The following is a 12,290-nucleotide window of genomic DNA, read 5'->3' on the forward strand; positions in this document are numbered from 1 at the left end:
TTCCTGAACGTCTGTCCAAAGAGAGGTGGTCAGACAGAGGACAGGATTCACACCCCACCCACCCCACATGTTCTCGGTGGAGGAAGCATTCCAGAGTGGGCCCTGGACTGAGGGAGCCAGATCGACTCATTGTAACATACGTCCCTTGGATCATCCCCTCCTGGAGTTGCCCGTTCTGAGTAAACTTGCCTGGGTTATCTGGCTGTAGAATACAAGTCAATATTAATTGTGGTTTTAGCAACATAAATGAGCTCCCATGTCCACTCAATCATTCAGACAGGTCTGGATTTGGCCTAGAAATAGCTGCCTAAATTGTGCCTTTGGTTTCCGTCCACAACACCCACTGCCTTCTCTGAAATTGTACACGCATAACCAAGGGCTAGATGTGGGTGGGAACCAGGCTTTTCTATTTCATGGGAAATTGCATGAATTAAAAAAAAAAATGGCACTGTGCAAAAAGAACAAAACCAAAATTGAAATATCCCATGAAATGACATTTTAAAAATATTCCAGGGCAATAAAACCAACACATTTTATTCCAATTTTTAATTTTTTATAGTGAAAAGTTTGGAAACAAACCGTTGTTTTGAACTGAAAAGTGGACAGGTTCCATTCCAAAACCGCTGCCACAGAAAGCTTTGACCTTATCCAGACTCTTTTCTTTTCCCCTTCAGTGTAATTTTGTTGAAATGAACACGTCGCCGGGTGATGCTTTTACTTCTGATGCACTGGTATTTTCTGATGCTGCTGGGAAATGCCCACCCAGCCCTGCTGAGGGCAGAGTTCAGCACGTCTCTCCTGTTCTTGCACCTTTTCACCCAGGAGCTGTTACTCCTGCAACCAGTGCTGATGTGGCTCTTCATACTCAGTGGCCTAGACAAGTGTGAGGCTTTGACGATCACCTAGGCCGCTAAGGGGTTCTGTAACTGTCTGGCTTGTAACTTCGGGTCAGAGGAAACATGTAGGGGGGTATGTGGGGTCAAGTGCACCCCCAGATTGGCCTGCTGGGGGGGGAGAAGGGCTATGTCCTCCTCGTTCTGCTTGCGCCTGCCCCTCGGCACACTCGGCCCCTGTCCCTGGTAGCTGGGCTGGGCAGGGAGCAGAAGGGGGGGAACCAGATGCTTCTCGTGCTGGCAGCTCTGTGCAGTGCGATAGCTGCCTGTGAGAGAGCCTGGCTAGGGCACTGGCCCACCCCACCCTTTCTGCTCCCCTCTTGGACCCAGTTGATGGGGACAGGGGTCAAGCGAGCCGGAGGCCCCCCGCTCCCCCGCATGTTTCTGGTTCACTCAGACTGAGAGCAGGAGCCCCGGTCACCCAGGGTGGGCTGGCGGTAGGAGCCCCCCAGCAATTTGCCAGTGCAATGAATTCTGACTTGTGTTCTTAGCCTCTCCTGGCCTATTATACCCACCACCTATGAGGCTCATTGAACAAAGATTTATATTTTGCCCCTTATTGGATCAATACCCCTTCCCTCGGTGCTGGTGCTATGTTAAATATGCACATGTCCCAGAAAAATACTGAATTGTGTTCTCACTGTGTGTATAGTCGATGATACAGCTAGGATTGCAATGGCATAAGTACAGTATTATTTTTATATAGCATACAGATTTACATTACCAAATTAGAACAATGTTAAACACTAGGAATTATACAGACATTTGAAACCTGTGCCATCCACACTAAAAAGAGGGTGCAAATATAAAAATCTTTATTTAGTATTTTTTAAAATCATAATTGATGGCTTGGCGCACGTTCCTCTTTTTGAAGGCGAGAGAGCGAGTGCATTCCAGGCTGTGTGGATGATGTGTCCTGAGCTGGAGAACTGAAAACCACCGCTCTGAATCTGGCAACTCTCTCTCTCTGACAGGAAAAGAGGAGGGAGGTCACTTTGCGACCATGGCTAAGATTTTTAAAAAGAGGAGCAAGAAGTGAGACTCCTCAATCCATATTGAGCCACTTGGCTGCCTTTCTGAAAGGCTGAGCACCCGGCTGCTCCCACGGACCTCGGAAATGTTCTCTGGCCTCAGCGCGGCTGCTGGGTGTCAGCAACCCTGACAATCAGGCAGGCGCCGAACGCTGGACGCAAGAGCCTAACTTTACGTTTCTTTTTATAAATGGCTTGGCCCACGTCTGCCATTCTGGGCAATGAAACGACGGGAACAGTAACCTACAGGTTGCTCAGGGTTTGTATAAATATAGGAGCCTGGATCTATTCTCTCTGCCTTTTATTTACTCTGCAATATCCTTGCCTGAGAAAGGAAACATTCAGAACGTGACTGTTCCTTTACTTAAAACAGCGCTTTAAGGGCCTGATCCTGAGCACCCACAACCCCCACTGATTTCTGAATCAAACCCTGAATGTACAGACAATCCCAGCAATATTGTAGCAATATGATCGCATTGGAAATTATGACAGGTTTCAGAGTTACAGCCGTGTTGTATTCTGTATTCGCAAAAAGAAAAGGAGGACTTGTGGCACCTTAGAGACTAACCAATTTATTTGAGCATAAGCTTTCGTGAGCTACAGCTCACTTCATCGGATGCATACTGTGGAAAATACAGAAGAAGTGTGTTTTTATACACACAAAGCATGAAAAAATGAGTGTTTATCACTACAAAAGGTTTTCTCTCCCCCCACCTCACTCTCCTGCTGGTAATAGTAATAGTAATAATCCTTACATTGTAAGGAGAGTGATCACTTTACATAAGCTATTACCAGCAGGAGAGTGGGGTGGGGGGAGAGAAAACCTTTTGTAGTGATAAACACCCATTTTTTCATGATTTGTGTGTATGAAAACAAACATCTTCTGTATTTTCCACAGTATGCATCCGATGAAGTGAGCTGTAGCTCATGAAAGCTTAAGCTCAAATAAATTGGTTAGTCTCTGAGGTGCCACAAGTCCTCCTTTTCTTATCGGAAATTATGTGCACCAAGTACTGATGTTTACAATTGCTACCAATACTGAATGAGCTGAAAGTGAAATTCATGATCCACACAGAGCATGAGACTCGTTAATAAGTGTTTGCAGGATTGGACCCATTCCTTGGCTTGGGATCCTATTTGTCTGCTGTTTTGATGTCTCACTAAGTAGTTTGACAGAACTGGAAAGTATTCTCATAACAGACAAAGAAGCAAGTGAAGATACACATATGGATAAAAGCGAGCGTTGGCCTTTAGGAAGTGAAATGATTTTGTCCCAGTTCATATGTATTTATAAGTGGCTGGTTGCCCATGCGTGGTCTCAGACAGGTGCCTCTTGGTGCGGGTATGAGGTGGGTGTTACCACAGCTGCAATAATTATGATCAATAACTCCAGGTGCCAGAGCCTGCATCCGCTGAGATTATGATTGGCATCGAAGGGAGCAAGAATGGGTTGGCAATTCACTGCTGTCTAGACTCGTCGGGTGAGATTCTGTGCGGCGCCTCGTCGAACTCGTGACTTGGGGAGCAGTACCTTCAGCCACCTTTGCACCCTGCCAATCCCGGGCTGCTCCAGAGGATGAATAGACCCCGGTGTAATGTAGACAAGCCCTGGGGACCCAGAACTGCAGCTACACTTGGAGCTAGGGCGGTGATTCCCAGCGTGTGTAGACGTACTCTTGCTAGCTCTCATCGACCCAGCAGGCTACAAAGAGAAGGGCAGCCATGGGGGACTAGGCTACCCGTGGTGAGCACATCCCCACAGCGTGGAGGCAGGCGTGTATTCGGCACGACTGCCCAAGCTGCTCACCGCCGCTCATGTTACCCCGGCTGTTCTCCTGCTCTTAGCTTGCTAACTCAACGAGAGCTCAGGCGAGAGCGTCTGCGCGAGCCTCACCCGCAGCTCCAAGTGCAGACGTACCCCACATGGCGGCAGCCTCCCTGCATGGCCTGTGGGCAGCTCTCCATGGCCCGATGGACGCTGCCCCTGGGCTGTGCCTGCACCCGGGCCATTCTTTCCTGCACCCTTGCAGTACAGTTCCGCCCCATATCCCACCACAGCAGCTTCTAGGGACCAGGACAGAGCCTGCCCCAATGATTTACTGAAATATCATCTATTGACCCCCATTGATGGCAACAAATAGTTTCCAAAGAGGCAATCACTATACCAGCCAGAAGAAAAAAATGGTCTAGAGTTAAATGCCTCTGGGACACTTTCCTGGTACAGGACAACTAGTATATTGCAGGGTCTAGACAAGGCAGCTTTCAGTCTGAGCAAGGCATGTAACCTCTAATGTCTGTACCCAGCAAAGAGAGGAGTTTGAGCTGTTTGGCCTGCACACTGGTGGGCATACTGTGTTTGATCATTTCTGGTGCAACTACTGCTAGCTGGGAACACGCGACTGGGTAAAGTCTGGAGCCAGCTGAGGACATATTAGAAATATTAAGATTCTGCCCCCAGCCCCCTTGCGCCCCCTTCTGCCTTTAGGCAAGGATGCCTTAAAAAGAATCCAAAGGTGGGGGGACAAGTGATTGTTTTGTTTGTCGTGCGCTCATCCTGAAACAGTGCAATTCAGAAAGGAGAGCGACCCCCTTCTCTTCCGTTTGGCTAGGCCATTCCACTCCCCAGCATTTCACACAGCTCTCAGCAGCCACAGGCACCCATTGCATAATGTTGTTGTTTAGCTGCCCTGGCTTTGAGTTTAAACACCTTTCAGGCTATATTCATTTTAATGAATATCATCAACTCTAAGAGCACAGGTCATAAATAATCCAAACGCAAATTATACCCTTGGTCTAATTCAGTTACATCCTTAAATTGTATGTTTCCTTTTTCCTTCCTGAGGACTGCAGTTTTATCCTGTATAAAGAGCTGAACATTTAACCTTCCGGAGACGTCAGGTGTTTTGTGTACAGACATAGCAAACTAATGGCTATTCGTGTGTGGACTAAAGACACTGTATGGCCCTACAGAGGTGATTCAGAGTCCAAATCTTCAAGTGCTCCATGCCTGGCTTCCTAGTTCTGCCTGTAAGAAGTGCAGGATCAAGTCCTGGTTGTGGTTTCAGCGAATCACGTCTGATGAATTACACAGGGGTCAGGGTAGGCTCAGTGGTGCGGGATAAATATTTCTAGAACTTCTGAGTTGCATTCACCTCAGCTGGTGTTCATCAGAATGATCCTGGAGTTCACGTCACTGGCTGGTTGAACAGAAACGTACCATGAGTGGAGATGGGCCAAACCCACAACTATTTAAATGGTTCCAGCACAGGATCTGAACCACTCTTGGGTTTGGTTTTGCACAAATGAATGCTGACCAATTAAGTTCTGCAGGGGAAAAAAATGCCACACTGAGATTAGCACTTGGAAGCTCTTCTGCCTCAGATTTCCTCCTTTCGCAGTACTTCAGGCATCTACATCAGGCTGTGGGTGTGTCTGTATCTTTAAAAAAATTCACAAGTCATCTGCTTGAGCTATTATTTTATTGTAGGCAGTAATAGCATAAGAACGGCCAGACTGGGTCTGACCAATAGTCCATCTAGCCAAGTATTTTGTCTTCTGTCAGTGGCAGATGTTTCAAAGGAAATGAACAGAACAGGGCAACCATCAAGTGATCCATCCCCTGTTGTCCAGTCCCAGCTTCTACCAGTCTGAGGTTTAGGGACATCCAGAGCATGGGGTTCCATCCCTGACCATTTTGGCTAATAGCCATTGATGGATCTATCCCCCATGAACTTGTCTAATTCTTTTTTTGAACCTAGTTATACTTTTGGCCTTCACAACATCCCCTGGCAATGAGTTCCACAAGTTGGTGGAATGATTTTCCTGTCCTGAGAAAATTGCCAAGATTTTTAAAACTTTCCCTTTCCAACAAAAAGTCAAAATATCTGAAAACCAAAAATCTGAAGAAGAAGAAAAAGTTTAGTTCAGGTCAATCAAATTGTTTCATTTCAATAATTTTGAACTGTTTTGCTTCGATTTTGAATATATATAATTTTAATGGCAAAAATCAGTCACTGAGCCTGAAAACTAGAATCTTTCATTTAAAATAAATGAAGAAATGAAACTTTCCAATAGTTTTAAATTTTTTTTAACAAAAAACTTCAAGTTGATAACTTTGCCAAAACCAGTAACCAGCCCTTTCCTGCAAAACGTTTTGGTTTTGACAAATTGGCATTCTCAGATGAAAACTGTTTCATTGAAAAATTCACGCCCACCTATACTAGGTAATACCTGTTTTAGTAATATATTTTTTCCACTCTTTTGCTTCCTGCAGCTTTTGGGGAAGAACGAAGTTATGCTGAGTATTCAAAGGATACTATGTTTGAAATCTTCCATTAACAACTATATTCTACGCCCTATATAACTATATATACACACTTTTAGAAATCGCACTGCACGTTGCAAAGCGAAGTAGGTAGGGTTGATATGTCCTTATAGTATGTAGCAGGCGTTGATAACATCTACAACTAGCTTTTGAGCAAAAATAATTTCTAGACAATGAAGGTTACTTTCTCAGCCACAAATGAAATGTTTATGCTTCGCTGGGAAGCTAATTTTGCACCAGTTCCTACTCCCACTCAATTTCCAAATGGACACTTTGCCCTTGAGGCTCTGGGAACAGGACCATGCCCATTAGTTTGTACACCTTTCTATGAGCAAAGCTTCACTAGTGACAATTTGGTCCTCAGTGTGTTTTAATTCAAGGCATAGCCAAGGCCAGAATTGGTCTGGGTGGATTGTCACCAGACAAAAAGTAAAACAAGCTGGGTGGTGATATCCTGGGCCAAAGAGGCAGGCTTGTAACCAGACTTCAAAGGGGCAAAAATTCACCTTCCTTCTGCTGGGGTCGCCTTAAGACTTGCAGAGAGACAGAAGGGAATATATATTGCAAGCTAATGAAAGTCATAAAATAGGAATGGGAATTGATATGAAAGGCAATCTAAACTGCAAGAACTTTGCCACTCTGTTTGCATAACCTTCAACATGCTTATTCTTTATTTATTGAGACATTTGAAAGCGAGAGTTAAATGGTCTTTGGGTCAAGGCTAGAAAGGTATTATGGTTTTGAAGCAGAGTGTGTGTTGTATCAACCACAATCCTAAGTCCTATTATTGACTTTCGTGGCTGGGCCACAGAGTTAAATGTGCTCATTCTCCTTGGAAAGTAAATATTCTCTCTACCAACTCCAGAAAAGGAGTCTGCACTATGTTCTGTCCAAATACAGGGTTGGATTCAGCATCCCATAGTCAGGAAAAGCCCCTTTGATGTTAATGGAGGTTTTGCCGAGGATTGGATTGTCAAGAAGTTCAGCAACAAAAATTCCAGCCTCTGTCTCCTGAGTTTTGATGTTTGATGATTGATGTATCTCGAATTTCCTGAATCGGTGACGGAGCTGTACTTAAAAGCAAATGCCAGCCGAGACTGGGAAATGGGATTATATAATACCAGTAAAATAATTCAGTCATGGCCTGCAAACAAATGATTTAATAGAAAGAAATCCCTTTTCCTCGCTCAGTGTTTGGACTAGATCCACCCGACACAATCATTCACCCTAGAGCTGGTCAAAAGAAGTAAATGTTGTCACCGATATATTTTGAAAATTTTAATGGTTATTCACAATCGAAAAACTGCAACCTGCTCAAATTCAGCCCAAGATGTAGCTCACCCTTTAGTCTCTGCACTTTTCTTCTTCAATTCCTCCCAAATACTTAAAACATCTGTTCCAGAGTCTTATCCTGTACTCCTTCTCAAGAAGAATTCCACCAGAAGTCAATCAGAGTGTTCCCTAAGTGAGAAATGAGGTGACAGGACACCATTAGAATACCTGGTGTTAAATTTTATATTCCATCAAAATTTATGTATCAGATGAAGAGTTCTACACAATTTATGAGATGGGAACAATTTAGGAAAGAGTTCTGTGGCAAATACAAATCAAATGTCTAATAAAATGGTTTATAAGCAGTGTTAACCTATGCTAATATTTAGCACTTGCATTGTGCTTCCTATTCAAGGACCTCAAAGTGTTTTACAGAGGTGAGCAGGTATGATTACCTCCCATTGCAAAGATGGGGACCTGAAGCTCAGAAAAGTTAGGTGACTTGCCCATGGCCATACAGCAAATCTGTGGCAAAGCCAATAACAGATCCCAGGCTAGTCTGCTTGACTATGCTGCCTACCTTCAGACTGTAATGTGGTGGTTAATCCTCCTCAAAATTGAAACAGAGAGAGCTGCCTTTCTAACAATGTGGGCAGAGTTCTCTGATTAAGAATATTTGATATAGAAGAATAGTCATTTTATACTCAGTGCCAATAAAGGAATAAATGAGCCAACAATTATTCTGCAGCTCCTTGCAACAGCAGAAAATGATATACACATTTAACCCAGGCACTTAACAGAAATATGCTTTAAGTAGGCAATTTTTTCATAAGATTAGATTTAAGCGCTAGTCTGGAATTAAAGTGATATGGTTTATCTAGTTTGCCCTAGAAGCTAAGGGGGCGGGGGGGCAGGGGAAGGGAAACATGCTATCTAATCCAAAGTCATTTATACGGTTGCATTATTTTGGTGTGGAGTGTGTTAATGAGCTCATTTGGAGGAGGATGTAGAAAAGTATGTCCTGCGTAGAAAACGGCGATGACCCTGTTTTAGTCAGCATTTGTCATGAGGCAGAGACGCAAACCTGCTTTGCAAACCTCTAACATGATGATTTCCACATGTGCTGGAAGTCTGAGCGCGGCAGAGCTGCGGTGGGTTCAGAAAGAACATTGAGAAGTGGTTGGCTTCAATGCTCCGGAGCGCCAGGCTGTGTACTGAAGGCACAGAAGTAACAGCCGAGCAAAAATGTCACTTGCCATCTCCCAGGAAATTCTGATATTTCAACATCTGTGTTTTCTCCAAAATCAGAAAACAAAGTTGAGATATTGAAATATTTACAGAATGAAAAGTTAGAAAAAATTTTGATTCAGAAATGACAATATTTTGTTTTGCCATTTTTTATATAAACAGTTTGTTAGTCCCAAATGGAAATGATCCATTCAGTTTGTTGACCTAAGGCAAAATGTTTCGTTTCAAGTCAGATCAACATTAAGCTATGGTGGTGCATTGCCTTGTGGGAGATGTCGTTTGGATTCCTGATGCCATTCTCCCCCATTCTCAGCGAGTGTGGGCTCGCTGGCTGGACGCCATCCCATTTGGTCAGAGGGGAAGTGTGTTGCATCATGGAAGATGTAGTCCAGCCAGGGACCCTAGTTTATACGAGATAAATGGAAGCCTCAGGGATTCAAACTATGTCTCCCAAAGGCATTTCCCCATAGGAACCTGCATTTCAATGTAAAACGCAACGGTTGGCGTTTGTTCTTTAAAGCCCTAACTGGCTTAGGACCTGCCAGCTGGAGAGATGTCTCTCTCGCACGCCCCACGCGGCGGCTTCGCTAGGAAATCCGGTGTGTCTTTAGCCAGTGTTTGCCCTGCATGTCGCTTCTGCTCAGAATTACTTTGCTAAGTGTGCAGTGGGGCTGTGGGCAGGTGAACAGAAGTTTCTAGTGTAGCGAAATGGTTAAATATAAAGTAGTCTGTGGTACACAGTGAACGTCATGGTTCTAGTCAACAGGGGTGGCATAGCGTGGGCCATGGCCAGGCCTCCTCCTGGGCTGAGCACGGCAGCCAGCTGTTCGTATCCTGTGAGTATCAGACTGAACGCCCCTCTAGCCTGGTCATATCTGAGAGCAGGAAAGAAATCTCCCTCCTTTCCCCCTCTATTTCCTTCCCTCTCCTCGGCCTGGCTTTTGTTGCCTCTGCTTTAGAATTAGGGAGCTGCCTCCTCGCGACTCCCTGCTCTTGGTTCTGATGCCTGCTGCAGCCCAGCCCAGAGCAGCCATTCCCGGGAAGCCAGGCGGCGCGGGGATGGCAGGTGTGCCGTTTGAGGAGCATTAGGAGCCGGGAGGAGATGGAGCATGCTCAGTTGCTCGGTGCACGGGCGGCCTGGTCAGCACCAGGAGCTCTGAGAGCCTCAAGCATTCTCAGCAAGGACAGACACGGCAGGGAGTTTAGCTGCTGAAACACAAGACGTCTCTACTGAACTGTGCAAACTGCAGTTTTTCAAAGGCTGATAACTTGGGCTGATTTAGGCAGATGTTCATGAGGATGACAAAAGCCACATCCCTGAAACAAAGGCTGTCCCCAGCCAGCTGCCCAGTCTCTGCTCCAAAGCGCACTAGAGCCGTTCAAAGGAAAGGTCAGAGAATTGTTTAACATAGACAAAAAAGTGTGTTTTCCCCCTAACCTCATTCTCCAAACTGGCCGAGCTGCTTTGGCCCCCCCCAGCAATCTCCAGCAGACATCTGGCATGGAACACTTCAGCCCAGCCCAAGCCTGGCTAAGTTACAAACAACTGGAAACGGCGTCTTACAATGGGATGTGATAAGCAACCTTAATAATAGACAGTACTACCAGCCCCCCCATATAAATTCTTATACCACTGCTTACTACTGTAGTATCTGAGCATCTGCAGGTATGGCATTAAATGATATGACCAAATGGCTCCTAAACTATGTCCTGAATTGACCTATTATGTGTGTGTGCTTTCACCCAAAGGACACAGCACCACGTCTGCAAACTCACCAAAATACTTTCCTCTGCCCATCAGCATCACCTCTGTCTTGTTTGGGTTCAGTCAACTGTACTTCGTGCATGAGCTGATCTCTTCAAGCATGGGGCCATCTTGGTGGTAGTGGTGTGGACATATATGGTGAAGAGTGGGTAAAGCCGTGTGCCATCTGCATATTGCTGCACGAGTCGGCATTGTCTGACCAGGGCACCCAGTGGCTGCGTATAGCTGTTGAACAGAACCAGTGGGAGAATTTATCTTAGACTCCTCAGGTGAGGGGTCTCATGGTGGAGGTGCAGTTTCCCATCACTAGCCCACCAGGAAGGACTCAAACCATTTTTAGCACATTCCCCGGGCCTTCTCCCCTGCCACCTCTCTCGGTATATCGTGGTCAACAGAGTTGAATACTGCAGAGAGGCCCAAGAGGATGCCAATGGAGGGCTGCCCTCTACCCACTGACAGCGGGAGATTTCCATCAGTGCCACTGAAACTGATTCTGTCCCAGGTCCTGGCCTGAATCCAGCTTGTGCCAGGTCTAGAATATTAGCTTTCAGGAGATGACCGTATAGTTGGTTAGCTTTGGTTAGCTTCTCTAGGATCTTGCTCAGGGATGGGAGGTTTGACACTAGGTGGGGGGTGGCAGTTCATGGGCCTGTGGGGTGGCTACATGTTACTCACAAGCACCAAGGGAGGAAGACGCACAAATAGCTCGATTTTCCTCTCTGAGTTCATCCTACAAAATAGCCCCCAAGGACCATGAGCATATGTGACTCAGACACGGGTGGCCGCTCCAGGAATGCCCTAGAGAACACATGCTGAGTGCCGTCTCGCGCCTAATCTTTCCCGAAAGCACTGTCATTTGCACAGCCCTCCCGGCAGCCTGAAGCTTAAAGACCTTTTCAATACTGGGTTTATTTGTACAGCATTTCAAGGCCCTCTTGATGTAAACAAAGCATTGTACGAACAGCTGGCAAGCATGGACACTCATGAGCAAGCCTAAAGAGCAGGGCAATGTAAACAAACCACATGCAGAGGAGATATAGAATGCATATGAGACTTTTACTCCGGCTGCATTACCGTAACCCACTGAGACAGCCAGGGAAGGGGGAGGCATGCTGGGTAATATTTTCATAGGCACCTAACGGGCCTTCTAGTCCTTTCCTCAATCTAAATGCTGCTGAGGATTTAACTGAGATGCTACAGTGATTGACAGACCAGGCACCATTAGAGTTTTAAAGGCACCAGAGAAATCAATTTTCTACATGTTAGTGTAGATAATAAGTTCAGAATCTGCAGCTGTTGGAGCCTGTGGCTCAAATCCATTCCGGATGAGGTTTACACATGCCTGTGTGTGTATGCACACACACACACACACACACATGCTCTTTCTTCAGAGATCAGAGCCCAATTCCACCCTGTGTCAGGCTCATCCTGTAGCTCTTTCCATGCCACAGACTACGGGGTGGCCTAGGAACACCTCTCAAGAGCAATCCCACTGAAAGCAGGTGGGGTTGAGAATCTGCTCCTTTCTGGGCAGAAAAAAAATGGCTTTTGTTGATTATGCATATAAACCTGGTTATCGGGCAGATGCAGGAGTTGGAAACGTGTGAGCAGCATAGTGCGGTACCCTGCGCATCTTGCATTCCTGTTTTATAGACTTGTCTGGAGGTGACACGGAGCAGCAGTGGGGAGAGAAGAAACAGGACAGGGAGGAGATGGCTTTCTAGTTAAGACACGGGACCTGGACTTGAGACCTGTGT

This window comes from Caretta caretta, chromosome 9 (genome assembly GCF_965140235.1).
Source record: "Caretta caretta isolate rCarCar2 chromosome 9, rCarCar1.hap1, whole genome shotgun sequence".
Classification (NCBI taxonomy): domain Eukaryota; kingdom Metazoa; phylum Chordata; order Testudines; family Cheloniidae; genus Caretta; species Caretta caretta.